The following is an 11632-nucleotide window of genomic DNA, read 5'->3' as shown; positions in this document are numbered from 1 at the left end:
ATGTGTGTCTAAACACTTAAGACTAATTGCCAAACCTCACAATTCAAATTATGGAAAGGGATACTGTAACCATGATCGAATTCGAGAATGCAATTTTACAATCACTATCTTCTTAAAATCTTTCTTAGTGAAAGCATTTCCTCACAATCATTTTCATGAAGGAGGAAATCTTATGACACTTAGATTTAAACGGTGTATTTGTTCCTATCCATGTGAATTTGTTAAAACCAAAGTTTACGACAAATTCAAACTCATATGGACCAAAATTTCTTAATCTTGATTTCTTGCCTTATGGTAGCACAGCTGCCCACCACATCTTCCAAGTAGTTAAGCAGCTCACCTTTTCCTATCAATGTACCTTTCATTGATTAAGGTGCTTTGCCTTTTATGCGTTCAAAATGAGAACTCATAGGACTCACATGCATAATTAACTCAATTGGAACATCACAGAAACAAAATAATGTCAACACGATAGGTTGTAAACCTCAACTCGTGTGCTATTGATGATCAATAAGGTTTATTTGATTTGTTCTTGAAACCTTTCAAGACCATTAAGACTCCCACTGACTCCTTGACATATAAGATTCTCTTGTCAATAAACATTTGTTGACAACCAAATATTCAAGAGTTAGTGTAGCTTTTATCAAAACACTTCATAAATTGGTCCTAGTTGGCCTTTGTCTTATCCAAGACATCACAACTTTCCACATTTGATGAATGTTATAAACCTTTAATACTTTTCACTCATTATCACAATCTTAACTTTAAGACTTGTTGTTGGAACGAAGTATGATAGACTTCTTGATTTAACCATTTCTTCAATCCTTGATTCCTCTTCTTAAACATACAATTTTACTAAGACTCACTTAGAGGATCAATTGAGATATGGTTCTTAATTATTAAGATCTATCATAAAGCATAAAAGCTACTCTCCCTTCTTCTTAGAATGGAGAAACTTTTATTTTTCTGCCTACTTGATTCTTCTTATTCGTTCTACTATTGATTTAAACCCTTTAATCAATTCAGAATTACACTTAATCCTGTAAGTATAATCATATTTACTAAACCTTTAGTAAATCATGACGAATATCTTTGTTACTCTTATGGTGAACTTGATCAACACACAACTTTGTGTACTCGATTTCCTAGTCCTTCACTTGACACTTTGTCAACGAATTTGTCTAATTTCCAAATATGAAATTTCTCATTCATCATGCAACCAAGTTGTGTGATTCCAAATTTCAGTCCAATTGAAATTTGGGCGATGAGAAACTCTCCCTATTTGGTAAATTCTCGACATTTCCATAAATAACATAACTAAGAATCATATCCATTCATTTTAGAAATATGCAAACATCAATTTTCATAACGATTTCATTGCAAGGAAGTAAACAAATAAATAAATAAGTCAAACAAAATTTATTTTATTTATAAAAGCAGCGGAAAAACATTTGTCCTTACAATGAAAAAATCTATTGAAAACTATGTAAAAGGAAAATTTCTAACAACTCTATCATAACTATCTAAGCTCAAAATCCAATCTTCAAGTCCATGCGATCGAGATCCATCTCGTGTGATTAGATTCATCTTGCTCTCTTATCAAGTTTCCTTTCTTTTCACCGATCCTGCAAAACATTCAAATGCAATCTTATCACATCATGTATTAAGAATCAATGAATAGGAACTTAGCGGAGTTAGATAGTGGATTTTACCTGAAGCGTAGTCATACTTTTGACTCTCCCATCTCTTAGATCTCTTAGGTAAATAGGGCAACTTCGTCTCCAATGCCCATTCTCTTGGCAATAAAAGCAAATTGACTCTTCTGGAACAACACATGGAACTACTTCAGACATCGCCTTTCTCTTATGATCAAACTTTTCGATCATTGCATGTCTTTCATTGCCATTGTCTATATCCATAGAGGTCTTGAAGGCAGATTCGCCAATCAACTTTGCTTTTCTATTGCGCCAAACCATTGCTGATTCAGCAGCAATAAGCATATAGGTGAGATCAATAAGGGTCACGTCGTGGTTCATCATATAGTACTCTCTTACGAACTCACTATACGAGTTAGGAAGTGACTGAAGAACCCAATCAACAGCCATCTCTTCACCTACAACGGATCCCATCATTCTTAACCTATCAATGTGTGACTTCATCCCTAAAATGTGTGCACACACCGACTTTCCTTCTTTATGTTTACTTGCCAAAAGGGCTTGAGTGATATTGAACCTTTCAATTTTACAATCTTGTGGGTTAGGGAGAATAATTGGAGGAGGAGGAGGATGTGAAGCATGATTTCTTGTTCCACGATCGAATCGTGGAATATCATCTTCATGTGGAATGCTTGTTCCACGGGATTTGGGAAGACCATAGTTGTCGAACTTTGACATCTACAAAACGGGAGAAAACAAATTCAAGTTAGTTGATCGATTGAGTCCTTAGAAAATCACCCAAATGAGATACCAAGGCTAGGACCCAACACAATATGCTACAACCTAGAAAAGGGATGTTGTAATCTAGTTGCAGAATATTTGAAGGTAAGTGAATGACGATTCACTAATTTCCACCATGAAAAACGAAAAAAGAAATTTAAGTTTTAAATCTATGAAAACTCCTAGATCCTTTGAGATTCATTGAACATTTCAATGGCATGTTCAAATCTCGATATGCCCCTCTTGATTGTGACTGGGATGCCGAGGATCACAAAGCGGGTGTGAATAACCATGCAAACTTACATGGTGCCCTCACATGTTACAATCACCTATTCGATGTGCCGTAAACCACACACGCTCCACCGAACTATGACAAACATTGAGTCACCCTTAGCTACCTTTGCTTAGAACCATTTAGTGTGCCGGTAAACCACACACGCTCCACTAACGTCTTCGCAAGGGCACAAAGTGTAATTTCATGGAATTGCATCAATTCACTTTTGCCTAAGTAACTAAGATTAGGAATTTTTATAAACATTTAGTTACTTTTGTATTTCATTATACTTATAATGGAAGGTTTCGTCCTATTCTACCCGTTCGGATAACGACCCTCCACTAGTCAAAAGTGCGGTGGGTAAGAGTGGATACCCATTCAATCGCCATTTTATAGGCAATTTCCTTAAACACCCCTTATAGACCAGCTTCGTGAATGAGGCCTACTAACGGTAAGACTGACTTTTACTCATACATATATAATGTTAGACTTTTAATGTTATATATAGTATAGGGTGCATTTTACACTTTTAAAATATTAGGTGATCAAATTTAACAATTATACTTTTAATTCAATTAAATTGTAAACCGAAACTTTTATGGATTTATTAAATCTTTTTTAATTATACACCTTAATCAATTAATAAAACCATAAGGGAGTGATTTGAACTTTTCAAAACATTACTAGGGTTTTAGAATTTAACATTCCTAATCAACTTTTAAATTCCAAAACTTGAGGGCAAGTTTTGAAACCTTTTTCAAAACATTAGGGTTTCAACTATTTAAATTTCAAAACTTCAAAACTTTTGGGTTCAAATTTAAACTATAAAACCTAAAGGGAAAAATATGAAACATTTCATAACAACAAGGATCAAATAACAAATAATTTTAAATTAACATTTAATCACATAATTATCCATATTTTATTTATTTAATGATTTCTTGCAAAACAATTAATCAATTATCTTATAAGGAAACAATTATCTTATCAATTGATAAATATCTTCATTTAGATCAAAAATATAGTCAAATATATCATATAATCGGATTAATATTGATCTAACATGATAAGGTAACTATCCATATGCAAAAACAACAAGAAATCCCGAGATAAGCACTATCCGACGAGTTGACTCGACGAGTCAAGCCTGGACTCGTCGAGTCACCCTGGACTCGGCAAGTCCAGCCTCTAGAAAACCAAAAAATCGAATTTTTTAGGTATACAATGCATCAATACAATTGAAACCATCCTAGGATCTGATACCACTGATGGGTTTTGGTCATAAGACATCCTATGTGTTCATACAAACCCTAATGCTTGGATCTAGGTTTCTCTATTGTACATGCTTTGAATCCAAGATTATAAACCCTAATTCTAGCATATGGAAATCGATATTAACATATAATTAGGTTTAAGATATTATCTTGATTGTTATGTAGCAATAACAATCCTAATTCCTCCTTAAATTGACTTTGGAATGCTTAGAGTCACAAGTGTCACTCCTCTAATGGCTTACAAACACCAAGAGCAAATGGAGAAGGTATAAAGAGAGAGGAGAGAGGTAGGAATTCATCCTTAGGACTTCTCGGGAAGTCTTAGACGAATTCATGAGCCTTAGGGGGTTTATATAGGTGTAAAGATTAGGGTTTTAGTCCTTATCCTTATCTAGTTGCTTGCCCACCAAGTAACCATAAGATAAGTATTAGAAACCCTTATCCTAGTCGAATTCTAAGGCATTATCTCCTTAAATTCGTTCACCCTATATTTAAGATAATCCTTACCTTATTTTGTAACTATCACATAATTACAAATCAGCCCCTCTAGTTTAATTAATTACACTTGATCACAAAATTAATTCCTAATTAATTATTGACCAATATTAATAAAACAAATATGATTTCTCCTTTAATATATTATTCTTATAACATATTAATAAATCATAATAACCTCTCTCTCTATTTATTTCTCCAATCAAGTTGCTTTGGTGAAGGCAACCCAAAAGGACCATGCACCATCGGGTCAAGTACATACCAAAATAGTTATGGACTTAGACACTAATCCAACACGATGTTCCGGGCTGAGTTATCAGAACTGTTTGGGTCGATCAAGACCGTTATGGTTGAGTATTTTGATGAGCGTTATGCAACTCTTACCGAGACGGCTGCCACAGCAGCTACAGCGGTAGGGGAGGAGCCGGTAGAGGTTTTCAGTATCGGGACTTCGATAATACGAAGCCCCTACCTTCGATGGAGTTCAGGACCCAATTGTTGCTATGAGATCGTTGTCAAACGTGGAGGGGTGTTTCTTCACGTGCTCATGCCCTGCTGATCAGAGGGTGAGGTGTGCTCTGAACCTTTTAAGGTTCGGGGCAAAGGATTGGTGGAGGTTGACAACGGGATCGTCATCTGATGCGCAGCGATCTTGGTTTCTTGGGATCAGTTCAGAGAGATATTCGGTACTCGCTATGTTCCGCGAGTTGAGAGGGAGAGATTAGCTCAGGAGTTCCTGGAGCTGAAGCAGGAGTCCGAGTCGGTGACGGAGATCACCAGGATGTTCACTAAGAGGGCGATGTTTTGCCCTGAGTTTGCTTCTGAGCAGGCCCAGATGTACTGATATTTGAGTATGCTGAAGAGGATATCAAGCAGTTTGTATCTACGCAGAGGTGTGAGACATTGTTGGAGTTGCAGGAAGCCTCTAGGCGGCAGGAGTTAGAGATCGAGTTACAGTTGAGAGAACAGAGGCAGGCTCCGGTACAGTCGTAGTCGGCACCGAAATGGTCTAAGACCATTGATTTCAGTTTGTGCAGTCAGAGCAGCCGCACTTGTGAGAAATGCGGGAAGGGCCATGTCGGAGCTTGTAGGTCTGGTGGTGCGTGCCACAAGTGTGGGAGAGAGGGGCACTACGCGAGGGATTGTCGTCAGTCAGCCCCAACCCAAGATATGAGGATTTGCTATCAGTGTCATCAGGGTGGTCACATGAGGGCCAACTGTCCACAGCTGGTTGGGAGGTCGGTGCAGGCTCCAGCACCGGCCACGTTGAGGATTACGGGTGGAGGTCAGGGTGGAGCAGAGCCCCCAAGGGCTCAGGGTCGTGTTTTTCAGCTTACAGCAGAGGAGGTCAGGGCAGTGCCGGATGCAGCTGCGGGTATGTTTCCTTTTTGATATTTTGTTATCTTGTGATTATTATGGAGTATTGTATATCTGCTAGTCTCGTTGTGTGATTTTTGGCATTGTATTTGTTGTTCCTTGAGGGTTATGGTATGGTTAAGGATTTTGGTATTGGGAGTTTCGTTGGTTATCATCCATGGGGATTATTAGTGGGAAATTAGGCTTTTGGTCTGAATGTCGGGTAGCATCTGCAGTCTGAAGAGTGGTTAGCTGAAGGTCGGGCTTCTTTCAAGTCCTAGATGATCAGTGTTGATATGTGATTTTGTGAAGGTTGTCCGTTCTAGTGGGAATCAGTTCGCGTGTAAGGGAATGTGTTATGTAGGGATGTTAAGGGAAGTCGGTTATGGTGACTGGTGGTTGATAGTCAGAGCTCTAAGTGGGGAGAATTGGAAAATTCTCCGGAAGATCGACAAGCATGAGAGGTTGATTAGCTGTCTGGGATTCAACAACGATTCTGTCAGCCAAGAGCGTAGGCTGGTATGAGCAAGTGACAGGCAAGCGAGGCGGGACACAGACCAAGGGTTTTGTAAAGAGGGCGATTGATTGTGGAAGGCCTAGGATCAGGCCGGGAGTGAGTATGTATGAAACATCCCAAAATACGACCCAAAAATTTTTGTTTAACAATTACTAAAAATACTAAGATAATATCACAAAATAAAACTCATACGTCAATATCTCAAAACAGTAGCTAATTGTTATGTAGAACTGTATCAAATCACATTTATGAAAAACTAAAAACATCTCCCAGGACAACTGAAATTGTGGTGTATGCGATGCCATCAACCCGAGCTCTTCCCTTTGCTTGCGGAAGTACCTGAAACCAAAACTGAAACTGTAAGCACGAAGCTTAGTGAGCTCCCCCAAACTACCACATACCATAGAATACATATAAACACATACTGGGCCTTGCCCACTGCATCGGACCGAAGTCTAGAAACTGCATCGGACCAAAGTCCGGAACTAACCAGGGCCTTGCCCTCTGCATCGGACCGAAGTCTGGAACTACTGAGGCCTTGCCTCCTGCATCGGACCGAAATCCGGAACTAACTGCATCGGACCGAAGTCCGGAACTAACTGCATCGGACCGAAGTCCAGAACTGACTGCATCGGACAGAAGTCCGGAATTACTGTACATAGCATATCATAACATATCAACTAGCATGAGCACATAAACTGCATACTGCATCGGGCTGTAACCCGGAACACATAACACATAAATCCTGTCTAAGCCACGAAGGTATCAAACATACTAGAATCTGCATCGGACTGAAGTTCGAAAACTACTACTAGCTAAATGGGTCGGCATTGTGGCCTTAGACCCGTTCTTACTGGAAGGAAACTCACCTCGTGATCTGTCTGCTGAGTGTATGGCTCTGGAAGCTATCTGCTGCTGCTCCGGTATCTCCCCGGCTACAATTCCACAAATACACTCAATCCAATACTAATAATTGCATTGGGGTAAAATGACCTTTTTACCCCTGGCTAAAGTCAACTCTCCTGGTCAAAGTCAACTTACAGTTGACCTGACTCGCCGAGTTGGGCCGCCAACTCGCCGAGTCCCTACTCTCATTTCTCAACCCTGTTCGCTGCTACTCATTGAGTATGGCATAAACTCGATGAGTTCCCATTCGATTCTAACACTCAGGCCATCTGCATCCGACTCGCCGAGTTGTATGAACAACTCGACGAGTTGTTCTTGAATCTAAGAAGATTGTCTTAGACTCGCCGAGTTGTATGAACAACTCGTCGAGTCCCTCCATTACTGAGTCTAACCTTCGACTCATTGAGTCCATTCTACTACTCACTGGTCCCCACTCGGAATCACTCAAAGGGGAAGGATCGGGGACTCGCGACTCGACTCGCCGAGTCCGAAGAACGACTCGCCGAGTCACATGCATGCAGTTACTAAAAACTCGATTTTGCTAAAAAACACTGCATACAATTTATAGATCTGAGTTCCTAAGGCTGGTTTACCACGTAAAGTTTCCAACTTTACGTGTACATATGCATGAAAAAGGATATAAAGGCTAAAAAGGCACTTGGAAGAGTAGATCTAGGGTTATCATGCAAAATGGCTCCATAAACATGGCTAGATCCGAAGGCTAATCAATCTAATGTGATTTATCTACTATGAACAAGCTAAGGAATGGATAAAATGGGCTAAATATGCTTATAAAAAAGTATCAGTCATAGAAACAGAAGGAATCCAATTATTACCTCAATAAACTCTGAAATGGGTGCAAGACCTTGGATCTTCTTCTTCTCCTTTGGATCTAGCCTCCTTCTTCTCTTCAAAACTTCAAGATTCACACAATAAATGCTCAAATACTCAATGGAATGGTTAGGGTTTGCTAAATGATGCTTTGAGGATGAAGGAGACGAGTTTGGGGGCTCATATGATGGTTTAAATAGGGTGCAAACCTGGGGATTTAGGACACGCCGAGTCCCGAATATGGACTCGCCGAGTCGCCGATCTAAACGCTGCTCAAGATCTCGTCTCTACTCTACGAGTCGGGCAATAGACTCGCCGAGTCCCTCTGCAAACTACTAAATAAATAATATAAAAACAACATACCATAGACGGGACGTTACAATGTAGGATGGAGTTAGAGTTCGGAACCCCTAGAGGGCTAGAACAGTATGCATAGGAGAGTTTTCCAAAGGGATAATTTGGGATGATAAATGTTAATCGAGCGGTCCGGACAGACTGAAGGCCGGTGGGCGTACCAGTCAGGCTGAAGGCTCGGGGATGGTCCAGGCAGGCTGAAAGCCCTGGAGGGCGGTCCAGACATGCTGAAGGTTCTGAGAGTGGTCCAGAATGGCTGAAGGCATGGTAAGGCGGTCCGGTCATGCTGAAGACTCTGCATGTGTTGATAGATTTGTATGAGGAGATGGAATGAGTATGTTGCGATATGATAACATCAGAAGGTCTGGCCCCGGGTATTGATCATGATTAGTGGAAGGTAGTACATGGACTCGAGAGTCCTTGCGAGCAGATTCAGAGCATGTGTGGTGCATGGGATAGCGGTTATGCTATAAGGGAATGGTGTAGCGTTGGGCGACCATCGTGGCACTTGTTGTAGTGACAAGGCGGCCAAGTAGATTTCCTTGGATAAGGAAAGGGAAAGGTATGTAGCTCTGTGAGGGAGTGTAAGTTCACAAAAGCGAAAGCAGTAGCGCGGAGGTATGATTGAGGTGTTCCAATCATGGTTATTGAGCAGTGTGTTTGCGCCGGTGGTATGGAATCACATCCGGGTTGGATGTCTGCGAAGGTCACGGAAGGAGTTTCAAGGGTGTAGAGCCAAAGAGGCTCGGAAGGGATGCAAGGATGGAGCCTTGGATTCCCAGTTTGGTGTGAACAAGAAAATTATGCATGTAGCGGTAATTCATCTTGGGGGATGTTTGGAGGTGTCGTCAGTGCGTCGGGTTTTCCCAACCCGAGAATGCTAGAGCTAGTTCAATATGTGTATGTGATGGCGGAGAAGAACTCATGGGAGTTGCTCTAAAGCTGAAGGATGTGTCATCCTGTCAGCATGGAAGGGATAGAGTTTGACTCAGAAAGGGAGCAAGTTAAGTCTCAGTAGTGAATTCGGTGAAGGATATGTCTGACGAGGAAAATGATAGTAGTGCGGTACCGGGGCGGGATCCCGGTGGTTCAAGGTTATATCTAGCTCGTAAGAGTCAAGTGATTGTTGTGATCTGGGACGAGTGAAGTACCATGGAGTGGTACTCGGTTGACAAGTGTGGTTATCAGAGGATGAAGTTGGTGGCCGGTTGGAGGCAGTGATCAGGACACCGTAGGGAAAGAGTTGGGTTTCGGGTTTCGATGGTAGTGTTTTGAGGAACCTAGTTTGGTTAATGCCAGGTGGTGCATTGCGAGAATAATTTCTGGAGTTGTGTTGCTGCAGGCTTCGAGGATGAAGCCTAATTTAATAGGGGTAGAATTGTAACATCCCGGAAATTCAGAAGTAAAGTTGAAGGGCTAAAAGTGTAAATAAGAAGGTCGACTCGGCGAGTCTATGGATAGAATCGGCGAGTCGAGTCGCGTTTCAGGTCGCGTGATAAGTGACCAACTCGGCGAGTTGCATGGATGGACTCGGAGAGTTGGTGTTGTATGAAGAAAACCCTAATCTCGGGGGTTGAGCCTTATATAAAGAACATAATACCCTCTCCCCAATCTCTTTACTCTCCCTTTAAGTCCAGAAACCCTAGCTTTCGGTTGTGAGAGAGTTGGAGAGCATTTAGAGCCTTGGAGGAGGAATCTTGGAAGGGAAGTGAAGAACAAGAAGGTTGGAGCAAGGGGCTTTGCATAGATTTAGCTTATTCTTCAGTTAGAGCTTTCATTTGAGGTAATAATCTGTTGTTTGAGCTTTTGTGCATCTAGATCTATCAATTGTGGGGTTTTGTGGTATGAATGAGGTCCATCTCAAGTTTGGTGTAAGATCTGAGGTTGCTACCTCAGATTTAGGTTGTTAATGATCCAGAAAGCCATAAAGTCTATGCTCAAGAGTTGTTGGTGAAGTTCTTTTGTCCCAAACCCTAGCCTTAGAGTATATTATGCTTAGATCTCTTTGGATTCACGTAAAGTTTGCCACTTTACGTGATGGATGGCTTGTAAAAGAGTAGATCTATGGATTTGAGACCTTGCATGGCTTGGAAAGCCTCTGCATGGGTTAAGAGCTAGTGGTACTCGGCGAGTCACACGGGTGTACTCGGCGAGTTGCTTGAAGATAGGAAGCAACTCGACGAGTTGGAAGAACAACTCGGCGAGTTGGTTGAAGATAGCGTTGGACTCAGCGAGTCTGTTCTTGGACTCGGCGAGTCTGGTCTTGAGGTCCTAACCTTTCCTGGTTGAGCTGTAAATCGGTGAGTCAAGGAACGACTCGTTGAGTTGAGCAGGAAGTGGCTTAGAGTTCGTGGGACTCGGTGAGTCTTGGGGCGACTTGACTAATAGGGTCAGTCAGGAAGTTTGACTTTGACTGAGGACTTTGACATTGACCAAGAGTTGACCAGTTGACTTCCAGGGGTAATTTGGTATTTATGGAGTTCAGTCTTTTGGTGTTGTTAGTGGTGGAGTTCGTATCAGAGGTTGGAGCAGTGTGATCTTATCTTTTCAGTCAGCAGTTGCAAGGTGAGTTATCCTCACTATATCAATATGGTTGAAGGCACCAAGGTCGGCCCTTTATCGGATTGTAATTCGGGTATCGTTGTTATGTTGTTGCTTTGCTATGTTTGCATCCTGGTAGTTAGGATGGTATATGTTAGAGACCTGGTTAAGGTCGGTATCCTGGTATATAGGATGATGTTATGCTAGTGACCGGTTAGGTCGGTATCCTGTTTAGAGTATGTTATGTTATGTGATCTGCTAGATCGGTTTGATTGGATGTGAATTGTTATATGATTGTATGTTTATGTGCACATAGTTGTTTGACTGGGGTTGGGTTGAGGCGGGTCCTGCTTTGTGCTGTAGGCCAACAAACCCAGGGGGACCGGTTATCCCGAAGGCCTAACGAGCGGTCCGAATAGGCTGTAGGCTCCACGAGGGCGGGCCAGACGTGCTGAGGCTCGGGGAGTGGACCAGGCCGACTGAAGGCTCGATGCGGGTGGACTAGTCATACTGTAGACTCAGAGAGTGGACCAGGTGGACTGAAGGCCCGGTGCGGTGGACCAGTCACACAGTAGACCCAAAATGTATGGCTGTTCTGTTTGGTTATGATATGTTATGTATGGTATATGTGGTTGGTATTTTGGGGGTA

Source organism: Lactuca saligna, chromosome 4 (genome assembly GCF_052625555.1).
Source record: "Lactuca saligna cultivar CGN05327 chromosome 4, ASM5262555v1, whole genome shotgun sequence".
Taxonomy (NCBI): Eukaryota; Viridiplantae; Streptophyta; class Magnoliopsida; order Asterales; family Asteraceae; genus Lactuca; species Lactuca saligna.
Note: the sequence above shows the minus strand (reverse complement) of the source record.